Genomic DNA, 19,561 nt, shown 5'->3' on the forward strand with positions numbered 1-19,561 from the left:
CATACATCTACCACATGGCCGACATCATCGGTGGCTGAGAGGTGGTTTTACTTTGTTGGGGCAGGTTACATTCGGTTGTAGGGTTTCTCTCTCTCTCTCTCTCTCTCTCTCTCTCTCTCTCTCTCTCTCTAAAAAGATGATCTGACTCCACTTCCTTAGGAGCTTCCATGAAGTTTGTTGATGTCGTTTCTTATCCACTGGGTTTGCTGTAGCAGTCTCTTGCCATGTGTCCTGGCTTTTCCACAGTTTTGGAAAGTGATGATCCTTCCTCGTACTCTACCTCTTTCTCGTCATCGTCCTCGAGAGAATCCTCCTCAGGTGAAGAATGCTTTTTTTTCTCGTGCTGTTGAGTCTAGCCTTTTCTTCTCTTTGCCTCTGGTCTCTTGCTCTAGTAGAGCTCCTTCTATCTTTTTTAGCTTCAATTCAGGTACATTCTTTAGTGTTGCTACAATGTTTTCATATTCACCTTTGTCCACACTCTTCAGAAGCACTGTTAGTGCCTCATCATCTTCTGTCTTTTTGCCAATAGCTGCCAGTTGTTGCTTAATGCTTTTATATTTGTTCAAGTGTGTGATTAAAGATTCACTTTCCTTCATGTCCAATTTCTAGAATTGTATTAACGGATTTATCTTTGAATTTTTTGCTTGTGTTCCAAATAATTTTTTAAGTTCATCCAATGCATCTTTTGCCCACTGTATCCTTGTGATGTGATGAATGATTTCATCATTTAAACTGAGTGCGATAAGTCCCAATGCTTTTTCAATCCTCCTCTTCCACTCATTTTTCCCTCTCACCTCTTTGCATTCATCTCTTCCCTCAACTAGCCCCCACAGATTTTTCCTCACGAGCAGATACATGGTTTTTGTCTGCCATGTGTAAAACTGCTCCCCATAAATTTGGCTATCTCTTGTGCCGCCGTACTCATGATGATGTGAAGGGGATCTTACCTCTTGATCAAATTTCAAGATTCAAGGGCAATGTCTACCCTTTTACAACTCAATATAAGGTTTAGGTGGTGATGATTGCAACAGCTTTATCAGCATAAAATCACCAAAAATTACATTAAACCAAGGGTAACAAATCTGTACGGAAGGGTTGGAGTATTGAACCATCTCCGAATTGCAATTTGAAATTATAGGGATCTGTATCAGATAGCAAATGGTTGATTTGAACCCGTAATTGCACTGAAAAATAGTGATTAGTATTGATTAATCATTGATTAGTAAACTAATCATCTATTTTGTGTGCAAAAAACAGAGTATGCGGGGAGTCCAGATCTAAGGCCTTAGAGTTCAAATGAGCTTAAATCCTTTCAAGGCTATCAATGGCAATTAGTCTAGTAGAGAATTAAGCCAAGAAAGACAAGATTTGACCAAACATTGAATGCTTAATCTCTGTTTTACCAAAGTCACCTGTAGATTTGATGAAGAGCTTAGATCTCACTCTAGACTTGATCAAATCAAAATCTGTCTTCACCAGCTTGTAGAGCACCCTTGAAAACCACTAGGGCCAAGAGGAATTATAGCAATTTGATCTGGAGTAGTAGAGATCTCATTTCTCCTTCAGAAATGTGGCGCCAACGATTTAGCAAAAATTGGCAGCTACGCTTGGCGGTTTGCGATTTTGTTTGAATGGGATGGCTAGCTATGGTTGCCTAGAATTATTTGTCCTAATAGTGCTTCTGGAGGGAGATCAAGCCCCTCTACTGGCTAGGGGTGCAAAGAGCTAGTTGAAAAGAGGTAAAAATCTTAATTATCCACTAATCCTAATTAGCCAAGTGATAATGGGCTCACAAATTGATGGATTCTAGGGCTAGGCTCTGATAGTCCGTGACCAGTGCCTCAAGTCCCTAAACTCATAGTCCTTGACACACTCTCTCTCTATGTGTCCAAGGCTACTACAAGTGCTCGTGACCTTGACCAAAGTGCTCATACATACATCTACCACATGGCCGACATCATCGGTGGCTGAGAGGTGGTTTTACTTTGTTGGGGCAGGTTACATTCGGTTGCAGGGTTTCTCTCTCTCTCTCTCTCTCTCTCTCTCTCTCTCTCTCTCTCTCTCTCTCTCTCTCTCTCTCTCTCTCTCTCTCTCTCTCTCTCTCTCTCTCTTAGAAAAGATGATCTGACTCCACTTCCTTAGGAGCCTACAGCTCCCCTCAAGTGAATACTCCTAGCACACCTGGACACTATACCTGGACACTATACTAAGTTTTCCTATTACTTGATGGTCCGCGACCAGTGCCTCAAGTCCCTAAACTCATAGTCCTTGACACTCTCTCTCTCTATGTGTCCAAGGCTACTACAAGTGCCCGTGACCTTGACCAAATTGCTCATACATACATCTACCACATGGCCGACATCATCGGTGGCTGAGAGGTGGTTTTACTTTGTTGGGGCAGGTTACATTCAGTTGTAGGGTTCTCTCTCTCTCTCTCTCTCTCTCTCTCTCTCTCTCTCTCTCTCTCTCTCTCTCTCTCTCTCTCTCTCTCTCTCAGAAAAGATGATCTATCTCCACTTCCTTAGGAGCCTCCATGAAGTTTGTTGATGTCGTTTCTTTTCCACTGGGTTTGCTGTAGCAGTCTCTTGCCATGTGTCTTGGCTTTTCCACAGCTTTGGCAAGTGATGGTCCTTCCTCCTACTCTACCTCTTTCTCGTCCTCGTCCTCGAGAGAATCCTCCTCAGGTGAAGAATGCTTTTCTTTCTCCTGCTGTTGAGTCTAGCCATTTCTTCTCTTTACCTCTGGTCTCTTGCTCTAGTAGAGCTCCTTCTATCTTTTTTAGCTTCAATTCAGGTACATTCTTTAGTGTTGCTACAATGTTTTCATATTCACCTTTGTCCACACTCTTCAGAAGCACTGCTAGTGCCTCATCATCTTCTGTCTTTTTGCCAATAGCTGCCAGTTGTTGCTTAATGCTTTTATATTTGTTCAAGTTCAAGTGTGTGATTAAAGATTTACTTTCCTTCATGTCTAATTTCTAGAATTGTATTAACAGACTTATCTTTGAATTTTTTGCTTGTGTTCCAAATAATTTTTTGAGTTCATCCAATGCATCTTTTGCCCACTTTATCCTTGTGATGTGATGAATGATTTCATCATTTAAACTGAGTGCGATAAGTCCCAATGCTTTTTCAATCCTCCTCTTCCACTCATTTTTCCCTCTCACCTCTTTGCATTCATCTCTTCCCTCAACTAGCCCCCACAGATTTTTCCTCATGAGCAGATACATGGTTTTTGTCTGCCATGTGTAAAACTGCTCCCCATAAATTTGGCTATCTCTTGTGCCACCGTACTCATGATGATGTGAAGGGGGTCTTACCTCTTGGTCAAATTTCAAGATTCAAGGGCAATGTCTACCCTTTTAAAACTCAATATAAGGTTTAGGTGGTGATGATTACAACAGCTTTATCAGCATAAAATCACCAAAAATTACATTAAACCAAGGGTAACAAATCTGTACGGAAGGGTTGGAGTATCAAACCATCTCCAAATTGCAATCTAAAATTATAGGGATCTGTATCAGATACCAAATGGTTGATTTGAACCCGTAATTGTACTGAAAAATAATGATTAGTATTGATTAATCATTGATTAGTAAACTAATAATCTATTTTGTGTGCAAAAAACAGAGTATGCGGGGAGTCCAGATCTAAGGCCTTAGAGTTCAAATGAGCTTAAATCCTTTCAAGGCTATCAATCGCAGTTAGTCTAGTAGAGAATTAAGCCAAGAAAGACAAGATTTGACCAAACATTGAATGCTTAATCTCTGTTTTACCAAAGTCACCTGTAGATTTGATGAAGAGCTTAGATCTCACTGTAGACTTGATCAAATCAAAATCTGTCTTCACCAGCTTGTAGAGCACCCTTGAAAACCAATAGGGCCAAGAGGAATTATAGCAATTTGATCTAGAGTAGTAGAGATCTCATTTCTCCTTGAGAAATGTGGCACCAGTGATTTAGCAAAAATTGGCAGCTACGCTTGGCGGTTTGCGATTTTGTTTGAATGGGATGGCTAGCTATGGTTGCCTAGAATTATTTGCCCTAATAGTGCTTCTGGAGGGAGATCAAGCCCCTCTACTGGCTAGGGGTGCAAAGAGCTAGTTGAAAAGAGGTAAAAATCTTAATTATCTACTAATCCTAATTAGCCAAGTGATAATGGGCTCACAAATCGATGGATTCTAGGGCTAGGCTCTGATAATATGTTAAATTTGCAGCTATGGTGGATCAAATGCTAGAATCCACATCATTAACAAAGAGATTAGATGATAATTAAGATGTGATTAGTGAGCAATTAACTGATAGCTTAATGTAGGCATGGATAATCAAAAAACCAGCAAATTCTCATTAGGCCAATGCCTCAATTTATAGAGTTTACATCCAAGCATCTATTCCCACTGATTTCTCCTTGATTCACTCCACCTCTTTTGCTTGATTCTCTCCACCTCTTCCCAGAATATCTCCACACCTCCTAAATCTCCTCATGCTACCCTTTACTCTCTCCCAGTAGATACTTCTCACCTTTTCACAGGCTCTCTCACATTTATAGATTCTCTTTTACAGCCTATTCACTTGTATATGTCAACACCTCCCCTCAAGTGAATACTCCTAGCACACCTGGACCCTATACCAAGTTTCCCTCTTACTTGATAGTCCGCGACCAGTGCCTCAAGTCCCTAAACTCATAGTCCTTGACACTCTCTCTCTCTATGTGTCCAAGGCTACTACAAGTGCCCGTGACCTTGACCAAAGTGCTCATACATACATCTACCACATGGCCGACATCCGGTGGCTAAGAGGTGGTTTTACTTTGTTGGGGCAGGTTACATTCGGTTGTAGGCTCTCTCTCTCTCTCTCTCTCTCTCTCTCTCTCTCTCTCTCTCTCTCTCTCTCTCTCTCTCTCTCTCTCAAAAGATGATCTGACTCCACTTCCTTAGGAGCCTCCATGAAGTTTGTTGATGTCGTTTCTTCTCCACTGGGTTTGCTGTAGCAGTCTGTTGCTATGTGTCCTGGCTTTTCCACAGTTTTGGCAAGTGATGGTCCTTCCTCCTACTCTACCTCTTTCTCGTCCTAGTCCTCGAGAGAATCCTCCTCAGGTAAAGAATGCTTTTTTTTCTCCTGCTGTTGAGTCTAGCCATTTCTTCTCTTTGCCTCTTGTCTCTTGCTCTAGTAGAGCTCCTTCTATCTTTTTTAGTTTCAATTCAGGTACATTCTTTAGTGTTGCTACAATGTTTTCATATTCACCTTTGTCCACACTCTTCAGAAGCACTCCTAGTGCCTCATCATCTTCTGTCTTTTTGCCAATAGCTGCCAGTTGTTGCTTAATGCTTTTATATTTGTTCAAGTGTGTGATTAAAGATTCACTTTCCTTCATGTCTAATTTCTAGAATTGTATTAACAGATTTATCTTTGAATTTTTTGCTTCTGTTCCAAATAATTTTTTGAGTTCATCCAATGCATCTTTTGCCCACTGTATCCTTGTGATGTGATGAATGATCTCATCATTTGAACTGAGTGCGATAAGTCCCAATGCTTTTTCAATCCTCCTCTTCCACTCATTTTTCCCTCTCACCTCTTTGCATTCATCTCTTCTCTCAACTAGCCCCCACAGATTTTTCCTCATGAGCAGATACATGGTTTTTGTCTGCCATGTGTAAAACTGCTCCCCATAAATTTGGCTGTCTCTTGTGCCGCCGTACTCATGATGATGTGAAGGGGGTCTTACCTCTTGATCAAATTTCAAGATTCAAGGACAATGTCTACCCTTTTACAACTCAATATAAGGTTTAGGTGGTGATGATTACAACAGCTTTATCAGCATAAAATCACCAAAAATTACATTAAACCAAGGGTAACAAATCTGTACGGAAGGGTTGGAGTATCGAACCATCTCCGAATTGCAATATGAAATTATAGGGATCTATATCAGATACCAAATGGTTGATTTGAACCCGTAATTGCACCGAACTAGGCTCTGATAATATGTTAAATTTACAGCTATGGTGGATCAACAAATGCTAGAATCCACATCATTAACAAAGAGATTAGATGATAATTAAGACGTGATTAGTGAGCAATTAACTGATAGCTTAATGTAGGCATGGATAATTAAAAACCAGCAAATTCTCACTAGGCCAATGCCTCAATTTATAGAGTTTACATCCAAGCATCTATTCCCACTGATTTCTCCTTGATTCACTCCACCTCTTTTGCTTGATTCTCTCCACCTCTTCCCAGAATATCTCCTTTATTCTCTCCCAGTAGATACTTCTCACCTTTTCACAGGCTCTCTCACATTTATAGATTCTCTTTTACAGCCTATTCACTTGTATATGTCAACACCTCCCCTCATGTGAATACTCCTAGCACACCTGGACTCTATACCAAGTTTCCCTCTTACTTGATAGTCTGCGACCAGTGCCTCAAGTCCCTAAACTCATAGTCCTTGACACACTCTCTCTCTCTATGTGTCCAAGGCTACTACAAGTGCCCGTGACCTTGACCAAAGTGCTCATACATACATCTACCACATGGTCGACATCATCGGTGGGGAGGTGGTTTTACTTTGTAGGGTCTCTCTCTCTCTCTCTCTCTCTCTCTCTCTCTCTCTCTCTCTCTCTCTCTCTCTCTCTCTCAGAAAAGATGATCTGACTCCACTTCCTTAGGAGCCTCCATGAAGTTTGTTGATGTCGTTTCTTCTCTACTAGGTTTGCTGTAGCAGTCTCTTGCCATCTGTCCTGGCTTTTCCACAGTTTTGGCAAGTGATGGTCCTTCCTCGTACTCTACCTCTTTCTCGTCCTCGTCCTCGAGAGAATCCTCCTCAGGTGAAGAATGCTTTCTTTTCTCCTGCTGTTGAGTCTAGCCATTTCTTCTCTTTGCCTCTGGTCTCTTGCTCTAGTAGAGCTCCTTCTATCTTTTTTAGCTTCAATTCAGGTACATTCTTTAGTGTTGCTACAATGTTTTCATATTCACCTTTGTCCACACTCTTCAGAAGCACTGCTAGTGCCTCATCATCTTCTATCTTTTTGCCAATAGCTGCCAGTTGTTGCTTAATGCTTTTATATTTGTTCAAGTGTGTGATTAAAGATTCACTTTCCTTCATGTCTAATTTTTAGAATTGTATTAACAGATTTATCTTTGAATTTTTTGCTTGTGTTCCAAATAATTTTTTGAGTTCATCCAATGCATCTTTTGCCCACTGTAGCCTTGTGATGTGATGAATGATTTCATCATTTAAACTGAGTGCGATAAGTCCCAATGCTTTTTCAATCCTCCTCTTCCACTCATTTTTTCCTCTCACCTCTTTGCATTCATCTCTTCCCTCAACTAGCCCCCACAGATTTTTCCTCATGAGCAGATACATGGTTTTTGTCTGAAAACTGCTCCCCCATAAATTTGGCTATTTCTTGTGCCGCCGTACTCATGATGATGTGAAGGGGGTCTTACCTCTTGATCAAATTTCAAGATTCAAGGGCAATGTCTACCCTTTTACAACTCAATATAAGGTTTAGGTGGTGATGATTACAACAGCTTTATCAGCATAAAATCACCAAAAATTACATTAAACCAAGGGTAACAAATCTGTACGGAAGGGTTGGAGTATCGAACCATCTCCGAATTGCAATCTGAAATTATAGGGATCTGTATCAGATACCAAATGCTTGATTTGAACCCGTTTAATTGCACGGAAAAATAGTGATTAATATTGATTAATCATTGATTAGTAAACTAATCATCTATTTTATGTGCAAAAAACAGAGTATGCGGGGAGTCCAGATCTAAGGCCTTAGAGTTCAAATGAGCTTAAATCCTTTCAAGGCTATCAATGGCAATTAGTCTAGTAGAGAATTAAGCCAAGAAAGACAAGATTTGACCAAACATTGAATGCTTAATCTCTGTTTTACCAAAGTCACCTGTAGATTTGATGAAGAGCTTAGATCTCATTGTAGACTTGATCAAATCAAAATCTGTCTTCACCAGCTTGTAGAGCACCCTTGAAAACCACTAGGGCCAAGAGGAATTATAGCAATTTGATCTGGAGTAGTAGAGATCTCATTTCTCCTTCAGAAATGTGGCGCCAGCGATTTAGCAAAAATTGGCAGCTACGCTTGGCGGTTTGCGATTTTGTTTGAATGGGATGGCTAGCTATGGTTGCCTAGAATTATTTGCCCTAATAGTGCTTCTGGAGGGAGATCAAGCCCCTCTACTGGCTAGGGGTGCAAAGAGCTAGTTGAGAAGAGGTAAAAATCTTAATTATCTACTAATCCTAATTAGCCAAGTGATAATGGGCTCACAAATTGATGGATTCTAGGGCTAGGCTCTGATAATATGTTAAATTTGCACCTATGGTGGATCAAATGCTAGAATCCACATCATTAACAAAGAGATTAGATGATAATTAAGATGTGATTAGTGCGCAATTAACTGATAGCTTAATGTAGGCATGGATAATCAAAAACCAGCAAATTCTCATTAGGTCAATGCCTCAATTTATAGAGTTTACATCCAAGCATCTATTCCCACTGATTTCTCCTTGATTCACTCCACCTCTTTTGCTTGATTCTCTCCACCTCTTCCAAGAATATCTCCTTTATTCTCTCCCAATAGATACTTCTCACCTTTTGACAGGCTCTCTCACATTTATAGATTCTCTTTTACAGCCTATTCACTTGTATATGTCAACACCTCCCCTCATGTGAATACTCCTAGCACACCTGGACCCTATACCAAGTTTCCCTCTTACTTGATAGTCCGCGACCAGTGCCTCAAGTCCCTAAACTCATAGTCCTTGACACTCTCTCTCTCTATGTGTCCAAGGTTACTACAAGTGCCCGTGACCTTGACCAAAGTGCTCATACATACATCTACCACATGGCCGACATCATCGGTGGAGAGGTGGTTTTACTTTGTTGGGACAGGTTACATTCGGTTGTAGGGTCTCTCTCTCTCTCTCTCTCTCTCTCTCTCTCTCTCTCTCTCTCTCTCTCTGAGAAAAGATGATCTGACTCCACTTCCTTAGGAGCCTCCGTGAAGTTTGTTGATGTCGTTTCTTCTCTACTGGGTTTGCTGTAGCAGTCTCTTGCCATCTGTCCTGGCTTTTCCACAGTTTTGGCAAGTGATGGTCCTTCCTCGTACTCTACCTCTTTCTCGTCCTCGTCCTCGAGAGAATCCTCCTCAGGTGAAGACTGCTTTTTTTTCTCCTGCTGTTGAGTCTAGCCATTTCTTCTCTTTGCCTCTGGTCTCTTGCTCCAGTAGAGCTCCTTCTATCTTTTTTAGCTTCAATTCAGGTACATTCTTTAGTGTTGCTACAATGTTTTCATATTCACCTTTGTCCACACTCTTCAGAAGCACTGTTAGTGCCTCATCATCTTCATGTCTAATTTCTAGAATTGTATTAACACACTTATCTTTGAATTTTTTGCTTGTGTTCCAAATAATTTTTTGAGTTCATCCAATGCATCTTTTGCCCACTGTATCCTTGTGATGTGATGAATGATTTCATCATTTAAACTGAGTGCGATAAGTCCCAATGCTTTTTCAATCCTCCTCTTCCACTCATTTTTCCCTCTCACCTCTTTGCAATCATCTCTTCCCTCAACTAGCCCCCACAGATTTTTCCTCATGAGCAGATACATGGTTTTTGTCTGCCATGTGTAAAACTGCTTCCCATAAATTTGGCTCTCTTGTGCCGCCGTACTCATGATGATGTGAAGGGGGTCTTACCTCTTGATCAAATTTCAAGATTCAAGGGCAATGTCTACCCTTTTACAACTCAATATAAGGTTTAGGTGGTAATGATTACAACAGCTTTATCAGCATAAAATCACCAAAAATTACATTAAACCAAGGGTAAGAAATCTGTACGGAAGGGTTGGAGTATCAAACCATCTCCAAATTGCAATCTAAAATTATAGGGATCTGTATCAGATACCAAATGGTTGATTTGAACCCGTAATTGCACTGAAAAATAATGATTAGTATTGATTAATCATTGATTAGTAAACTAATCATCTATTTTGTGTGCAAAAAACAGAGTATGCGGGGAGTCCAGATCTAAGGCCTTAGAGTTCAAATGAGCTTAAATCCTTTCAAGGCTATCAATCGCAGTTAGTCTAGTAGAGAATTAAGCCAAGAAAGACAAGATTTGACCAAACATTGAATGCTTAATCTCTGTTTTACCAAAGTCACCTGTAGATTTGATGAAGAGCTAAGATCTCACTGTAGATTTGATAAAGAGCTTAGATCTCACTGTAGATTTGATGAAGAGCTTAGATCTCACTGTAGACTTGATCAAATCAAAATCTGTCTTCACCAGCTTGTAGAGCACCCTTGAAAACCAATAGGGCCAAGAGGAATTATAGCAATTTGATCTGGAGTAGTAGAGATCTCATTTCTCCTTGAGAAATGTGGCACCAGCGATTTAGCGAAAATTGGCAGCTACGCTTGGCGGTTTGCGATTTTGTTTGAATGGGATGGCTAGCTATGGTTGCCTAGAATTATTTGCCCTAATAGTGCTTCTGGAGGGAGATCAAGCCCCTCTACTGGCTAGGGGTGCAAAGAGCTAGTTGAAAAGAGGTAAAAATCTTAATTATCTACTAATCCTAATTAGCCAAGTGATAATGGACTCACAAATTGATGGATTCTAGGGCTAGGCTCTGATAATATGTTAAATTTGCAGCTATGGTGGATCAAATGCTAGAATCCACATCATTAACAAAGAGATTAGATGATAATTAAGATGTGATTAGTGAGCAATTAACTGATAGCTTAATGTAGGCATGGATAATCAAAAAACCAGCAAATTCTCATTAGGCCAATGCCTCAATTTATAGAGTTTACATCCAAGCATCTATTCCCACTGATTTCTCCTTGATTCACTCCACCTCTTTTGCTTGATTCTCTCCACCTCTTCCCAGAATATCTCCACACCTCCTAAATCACCAAAAATTACATTAAACCAAGGGTAACAAATCTGTACGGAAGGGTTGGAGTATCAAACCATCTCCGAATTGCAATCTGAAATTATAGGGATCTGTATCAAATACCAAATGGTTGATTTGAACCCGTAATTGCACCGAACAATAGTGATTAGTATTGATTAATCATTGATTAGTAAACTAATCATCTATTTTGTGTGCAAAAAATAGAGTATGTGGGGAGTCCAGATCTAAGGCCTTAGAGTTCAAATGAGCTTAAATCCTTTCAAGGCTATCAATGGCAATTAGTCTAGTAGAGAATTAAGCCAAGAAAGATAAGATTTGACCAAACATTGAATGCTTAATCTCTGTTTTACCAAAGTCACCTGTAGATTTGATGAAGAGCTTAGATCTCACTCTAGACTTGATCAAATCAAAATCTGTCTTCACCAGCTTGTAGAGCACCCTTGAAAACCACTAGGGCCAAGAGGAATTATAGCAATTTGATCTGGAGTAGTAGAGATCTCATTTCTCCTTCAGAAATGTGGCGCCAGCGATTTAGCAAAAATTGGCAGCTATGCTTGGCGGTTTGCGATTTTGTTTGAATGGGATGGCTAGCTATGGTTGCCTAGAATTATTTGCCCTAATAGTGCTTCTGGAGGGAGATCAAGCCCCTCTACTGGCTAGGGGTGCAAAGAGCTAGTTGAAAAGAGGTAAAAATCTTAATTATCTACTAATCCTAATTAGCCAAGTGATAATGGGCTCACAAATTGATGGATTCTAGGGCTAGGCTCTGATAATATGTTAAATTTGCACCTATGGTGGATCAAATGCTAGAATCCACATCATTAACAAAGAGATTAGATGATAATTAAGACGTGATTAGTGAGAAATTAACTGATAGCTTAATGTAGGCATGGATAATCAAACCCAGCAAATTCTCATTAGGCCAATGCCTCAATTTATAGAGTTTACATCCAAGCATCTATTCCCATTGATTTCTCCTTGATTCACTCCACCTCTTTTGCTTGATTCTCTCCACCTCTTCCAAGAATATCTCCTTTATTCTCTCCCAATAGATACTTCTCACCTTTTGACAGGCTCTCTCACATTTATAGATTCTCTTTTACAGCCTATTCACTTGTATATGTCAACACCTCCCCTCATGTGAATACTCCTAGCACACCTGGACCCTATACCAAGTTTCCCTCTTACTTGATAGTCCGCGACCAGTGCCTCAAGTCCCTAAACTCATAGTCCTTGACACTCTCTCTCTCTATGTGTCCAAGGTTACTACAAGTGCCCGTGACCTTGACCAAAGTGCTCATACATACATCTACCACATGGCCGACATCATCGGTGGAGAGGTGGTTTTACTTTGTTGGGACAGGTTACATTCGGTTGTAGGGTCTCTCTCTCTCTCTCTCTCTCTCTCTCTCTCTCTCTCTCTCTCTCTCTCTCTCTCTCTCTGAGAAAAGATGATCTGACTCCACTTCCTTAGGAGCCTCCATGAAGTTTGTTGATGTCGTTTCTTCTCTACTGGGTTTGCTGTAGCAGTCTCTTGCCATCTGTCCTGGCTTTTCCACAGTTTTGGCAAGTGATGGTCCTTCCTCGTACTCTACCTCTTTCTCGTCCTCGTCCTCGAGAGAATCCTCCTCAGGTGAAGAATGCTTTTTTTTCTCCTGCTGTTGAGTCTAGCCATTTCTTCTCTTTGCCTCTGGTCTCTTGCTCCAGGAGAGCTCCTTCTATCTTTTTTAGCTTCAATTCAGGTACATTCTTTAGTGTTGCTACAATGTTTTCATATTCACCTTTGTCCACACTCTTTCGAAGCACTGCTAGTGCCTCATCATCTTCTGTCTTTTTGCCAATAGCTGCCAGTTGTTGCTTAATGCTTTTATATTTGTTCAAGTGTGTGATTAAAGATTCACTTTCAATCATGTCTAATTTCTAGAATTGTATTCACAGATTTATCTTTGAATTTTTTGCTTGTGTTCCAAATAATTTTTTGAGTTCATCCAATGCATCTTTTGCCCACTGTAGCCTTGTGATGTGATGAATGATTTCATCATTTAAACTGAGTGCGATAAGTCCCAATGCTTTTTCAATCCTCCTCTTCCACTCATTTTTCCCTCTCACCTCTTTGCATTCATCTCTTCCCTCAACTAGCCCCCACAGATTTTTCCTCATGAGCAGATACATGGTTTTTGTCTGCCATGTGTAAAACTGCTCCCCATAAATTTGGCTATCTCTTGTGCCGCCGTACTCATGATGATGTGAAGGGGGTCTTACTTCTTGATCAAATTTCAAGATTCAAGGGCAATGTCTACCCTTTTACAACTCAATATAAGGTTTAGGTGGTGATGATTACAACAGCTTTATCAGCATAAAATCACCAAAAATTACATTAAACCAAGGGTAACAAATCTGTACGGAAGGGTTGGAGTATCAAACCATCTCCGAATTGCAATTTGAAATTATAGGGATCTGTATCAGATACCAAATGGTTGATTTGAACCCGTAATTGCACTGAAAAATAGTGATTAGTATTGATTAATCATTGATTAGTAAACTAATCATCTATTTTAAGTGCAAAAAACAGAGTATGCGGGGAGTCCAGATCTAAGGCCTTAGAGTTCAAATGAGCTTAAATCCTTTCAAGGCTATCAATGGCAATTAGTCTAGTAGAGAATTAAGCCAAGAAAGACAAGATTTGACCAAACATTGAATGCTTAATCTCTGTTTTACCAAAGTCACCTGTAGATTTGATGAAGAGCTTAGATCTCATTGTAGACTTAATCAAATCAAAATCTGTCTTCACCATGTTGTAGAGCACCCTTGCAAACCACCAGGGGCAAGAGGAATTATAGCAATTTGATCTGGAGTAGTAGAGATCTCATTTCTCCTTCAGAAATGTGGCGCCAACAATTTAGCAAAAATTGGCAGCTACGCTTGGCGGTTTGCGATTTTGTTTGAATGGGATGGCTAGCTATGGTTGCCTAGAATTATTTGTCCTAATAGTGCTTCTGGAGGGAGATCAAGCCCCTCTACTGGCTAGTTGAAAAGAGGTAAAAATCTTAATTATCTACTAATCCTAATTAGCCAAGTGATAATGGGCTCACAAATCGATGGATTCTAGGGCTAGGCTCTGATAATATGTTAGCAAAGAGCTAGTTGAAAAGAGGTAAAAATCTTAATTATCTACTAATCCTAATTAGCCAAGTGATAATGGGCTCACAAATCGATGGATTCTAGGGCTAGGCTCTGATAATATGTTAAATTTGCACCTATGGTGGATCAAATGCTAGAATCCACATCATTAACAAAGAGATTAGATGATAATTAAGACGTGATCAGTGAGCAATTAACTGATAGCTTAATGTAGGCATGGATAATGAAAAACTAGCAAATTCTCATTAGGCCAATGCCTCAATTTATAGAGTTTACATCCAAGCATCTATTCCCACTGATTTCTCCTTGATTCACTCCACCTCTTTTGCTTGATTCTCTCCACCTCTTCCCAGAATATCTCCACACCTCCTAAATCTCCTCATGCTACCCTTTATTCTCTCCTTGTAAATACTTCTCACATTTTCACAGGCTCTCTTACATTTATAGATTCTCTTTTACAGCCTATTCACTTGTATATGTCAACACCTCCCCTCAAGTGAATACTCCTAGCACACCTGGACCCTATACAAAGTTTTCCTCTTACTTGATAGTCTGCGACCAGTGCCTCAAGTCCCTAAACTCATTCTTCTTGACACTCTCTCTCTCTATGTGTCCAAGGCTACGACAAGTGCCCGTGACCTTGACCAAAGTGCCCATACATACATCTACCACATGGCCGACATCATCGGTGGCTGAGAGGTGGTTTTACTTTGTTGGGGCAGGTTACATTCGGTTGTAGGGTTTCTCTCTCTCTCTCTCTCTCTCTCTCTCTCTCTCTCTCTCTCTAAAAAGATGATCTGACTCCACTTCCTTAGGAGCCTCCATGAAGTTTGTTGATGTCGTTTCTTATCCACTGGGTTTGCTGTAGCAGTCTCTTGCCATGTGTCCTGGCTTTTCCACAGTTTTGGAAAGTGATGATCCTTCCTCGTACTCTACCTCTTTCTCGTCATCGTCCTCGAGAGAATCCTCCTCAGGTGAAGAATGCTTTTTTTTCTCGTGCTGTTGAGTCTAGCCTTTTCTTCTCTTTGCCTCTGGTCTCTTGCTCTAGTAGAGCTCCTTCTATCTTTTTTAGCTTCAATTCAGGTACATTCTTTAGTGTTGCTACAATGTTTTCATATTCACCTTTGTCCACACTCTTCAGAAGCACTGTTAGTGCCTCATCATCTTCTGTCTTTTTGCCAATAGCTGCCAGTTGTTGCTTAATGCTTTTATATTTGTTCAAGTGTGTGATTAAAGATTCACTTTCCTTCATGTCCAATTTCTAGAATTGTATTAACGGATTTATCTTTGAATTTTTTGCTTGTGTTCCAAATAATTTTTTAAGTTCATCCAATGCATCTTTTGCCCACTGTATCCTTATGATGTGATGAATGATTTCATCATTTAAACTGAGTGCGATAAGTCCCAATGCTTTTTCAATCCTCCTCTTTCACTCATTTTTCCCTCTCACCTCTTTGCATTCATCTCTTCCCTCAACTAGCCCCCACAGATTTTTCCTCACGAGCAGATACATGGTTTTTGTCTGCCATGTGTAAAACTGCTCCCCATAAATTTGGCTATCTCTTGTGCCGCCGTACTCATGATGATGTGAAGGGGATCTTACCTCTTGATCAAATTTCAAGATTCAAGGGCAATGTCTACCCTTTTACAACTCAATATAAGGTTTAGGTGGTGATGATTGCAACAGCTTTATCAGCATAAAATCACCAAAAATTACATTAAACCAAGGGTAACAAATCTGTACGGAAGGGTTGGAGTATTGAACCATCTCCGAATTGCAATTTGAAATTATAGGGATCTGTATCAGATAGCAAATGGTTGATTTGAACCCGTAATTGCACTGAAAAATAGTGATTAGTATTGATTAATCATTGATTAGTAAACTAATCATCTATTTTGTGTGCAAAAAACAGAGTATGCGGGGAGTCCAGATCTAAGGCCTTAGAGTTCAAATGAGCTTAAATCCTTTCAAGGCTATCAATGGCAATTAGTCTAGTAGAGAATTAAGCCAAGAAAGACAAGATTTGACCAAACATTGAATGCTTAATCTCTGTTTTACCAAAGTCACCTGTAGATTTGATGAAGAGCTTAGATCTCACTCTAGACTTGATCAAATCAAAATCTGTCTTCACCAGCTTGTAGAGCACCCTTGAAAACCACTAGGGCCAAGAGGAATTATAGCAATTTGATCTGGAGTAGTAGAGATCTCATTTCTCCTTCAGAAATGTGGCGCCAACGATTTAGCAAAAATTGGCAGCTACGCTTGACGGTTTGCGATTTTGTTTGAATGGGATGGCTAGCTATGGTTGCCTAGAATTATTTGTCCTAATAGTGCTTCTGGAGGGAGATCAAGCCCCTCTACTGGCTAGGGGTGCAAAGAGCTAGTTGAAAAGAGGTAAAAATCTTAATTATCCACTAATCCTAATTAGCCAAGTGATAATGGGCTCACAAATTGATGGATTCTAGGGCTAGGCTCTGATAGTCCGTGACCAGTGCCTCAAGTCCCTAAACTCATAGTCCTTGACACACTCTCTCTCTATGTGTCCAAGGCTACTACAAGTGCTCGTGACCTTGACCAAAGTGCTCATACATACATCTACCACATGGCCGACATCATCGGTGGCTGAGAGGTGGTTTTACTTTGTTGGGGCAGGTTACATTCGGTTGCAGGGTTTCTCTCTCTCTCTCTCTCTCTCTCTCTCTCTCTCTCTCTCTCTCTCTCTCTCTCTCTCTCAGAAAAGATGATCTGACTCCACTTCCTTAGGAGCCTACAGCTCCCCTCAAGTGAATACTCCTAGCACACCTGGACACTATACCTGGACACTATACTAAGTTTTCCTATTACTTGATGGTCCGCGACCAGTGCCTCAAGTCCCTAAACTCATAGTCCTTGACACTCTCTCTCTCTATGTGTCCAAGGCTACTACAAGTGCCCGTGACCTTGACCAAATTGCTCATACATACATCTACCACATGGCCGACATCATCGGTGGCTGAGAGGTGGTTTTACTTTGTTGGGGCAGGTTACATTCAGTTGTAGGGTTTCTCTCTCTCTCTCTCTCTCTCTCTCTCTCTCTCTCTCTCTCTCAGAAAAGATGATCTATCTCCACTTCCTTAGGAGCCTCCATGAAGTTTGTTGATGTCGTTTCTTTTCCACTGGGTTTGCTGTAGCAGTCTCTTGCCATGTGTCTTGGCTTTTCCACAGCTTTGGCAAGTGATGGTCCTTCCTCCTACTCTACCTCTTTCTCGTCCTCGTCCTCGAGAGAATCCTCCTCAGGTGAAGAATGCTTTTCTTTCTCCTGCTGTTGAGTCTAGCCATTTCTTCTCTTTACCTCTGGTCTCTTGCTCTAGTAGAGCTCCTTCTATCTTTTTTAGCTTCAATTCAGGTACATTCTTTAGTGTTGCTACAATGTTTTCATATTCACCTTTGTCCACACTCTTCAGAAGCACTGCTAGTGCCTCATCATCTTCTGTCTTTTTGCCAATAGCTGCCAGTTGTTGCTTAATGCTTTTATATTTGTTCAAGTTCAAGTGTGTGATTAAAGATTTACTTTCCTTCATGTCTAATTTCTAGAATTGTATTAACAGACTTATCTTTGAATTTTTTGCTTGTGTTCCAAATAATTTTTTGAGTTCATCCAATGCATCTTTTGCCCACTTTATCCTTGTGATGTGATGAATGATTTCATCATTTAAACTGAGTGCGATAAGTCCCAATGCTTTTTCAATCCTCCTCTTCCACTCATTTTTCCCTCTCACCTCTTTGCATTCATCTCTTCCCTCAACTAGCCCCCACAGATTTTCCTCATGAGCAGATACATGGTTTTTGTCTGCCATGTGTAAAACTGCTCCCCATAAATTTGGCTATCTCTTGTGCCACCGTACTCATGATGATGTGAAGGGGGTCTTACCTCTTGGTCAAATTTCAAGATTCAAGGGCAATGTCTACCCTTTTAAAACTCAATATAAGGTTTAGGTGGTGATGATTACAACAGCTTTATCAGCATAAAATCACCAAAAATTACATTAAACCAAGGGTAACAAATCTGTACGGAAGGGTTGGAGTATCAAACCATCTCCAAATTGCAATCTAAAATTATAGGGATCTGTATCAGATACCAAATGGTTGATTTGAACCCGTAATTGTACTGAAAAATAATGATTAGTATTGATTAATCATTGATTAGTAAACTAATAATCTATTTTGTGTGCAAAAAACAGAGTATGCGGGGAGTCCAGATCTAAGGCCTTAGAGTTCAAATGAGCTTAAATCCTTTCAAGGCTATCAATCGCAGTTAGTCTAGTAGAGAATTAAGCCAAGAAAGACAAGATTTGACCAAACATTGAATGCTTAATCTCTGTTTTACCAAAGTCACCTGTAGATTTGATGAAGAGCTTAGATCTCACTGTAGACTTGATCAAATCAAAATCTGTCTTCACCAGCTTGTAGAGCACCCTTGAAAACCAATAGGGCCAAGAGGAATTATAGCAATTTGATCTAGAGTAGTAGAGATCTCATTTCTCCTTGAGAAATGTGGCACCAGTGATTTAGCAAAAATTGGCAGCTACGCTTGGCGGTTTGCGATTTTGTTTGAATGGGATGGCTAGCTATGGTTGCCTAGAATTATTTGCCCTAATAGTGCTTCTGGAGGGAGATCAAGCCCCTCTACTGGCTAGGGGTGCAAAGAGCTAGTTGAAAAGAGGTAAAAATCTTAATTATCTACTAATCCTAATTAGCCAAGTGATAATGGGCTCACAAATCGATGGATTCTAGGGCTAGGCTCTGATAATATGTTAAATTTGCAGCTATGGTGGATCAAATGCTAGAATCCACATCATTAACAAAGAGATTAGATGATAATTAAGATGTGATTAGTGAGCAATTAACTGATAGCTTAATGTAGGCATGGATAATCAAAAAACCAGCAAATTCTCATTAGGCCAATGCCTCAATTTATAGAGTTTACATCCAAGCATCTATTCCCACTGATTTCTCCTTGATTCACTCCACCTCTTTTGCTTGATTCTCTCCACCTCTTCCCAGAATATCTCCACACCTCCTAAATCTCCTCATGCTACCCTTTACTCTCTCCCAGTAGATACTTCTCACCTTTTCACAGGCTCTCTCACATTTATAGATTCTCTTTTACAGCCTATTCACTTGTATATGTCAACACCTCCCCTCAAGTGAATACTCCTAGCACACCTGGACCCTATACCAAGTTTCCCTCTTACTTGATAGTCCGCGACCAGTGCCTCAAGTCCCTAAACTCATAGTCCTTGACACTCTCTCTCTCTATGTGTCCAAGGCTACTACAAGTGCCCGTGACCTTGACCAAAGTGCTCATACATACATCTACCACATGGCCGACATCCGGTGGCTAAGAGGTGGTTTTACTTTGTTGGGGCAGGTTACATTCGGTTGTAGGCTCTCTCTCTCTCTCTCTCTCTCTCTCTCTCTCTCTCTCTCTCTCTCTCAA

Source organism: Cibotium barometz, chromosome 2 (genome assembly GCF_041138505.1).
Source record: "Cibotium barometz isolate CiBa-2024 chromosome 2, ASM4113850v1, whole genome shotgun sequence".
In the NCBI taxonomy this organism is placed as follows: Eukaryota; Viridiplantae; Streptophyta; class Polypodiopsida; order Cyatheales; family Cibotiaceae; genus Cibotium; species Cibotium barometz.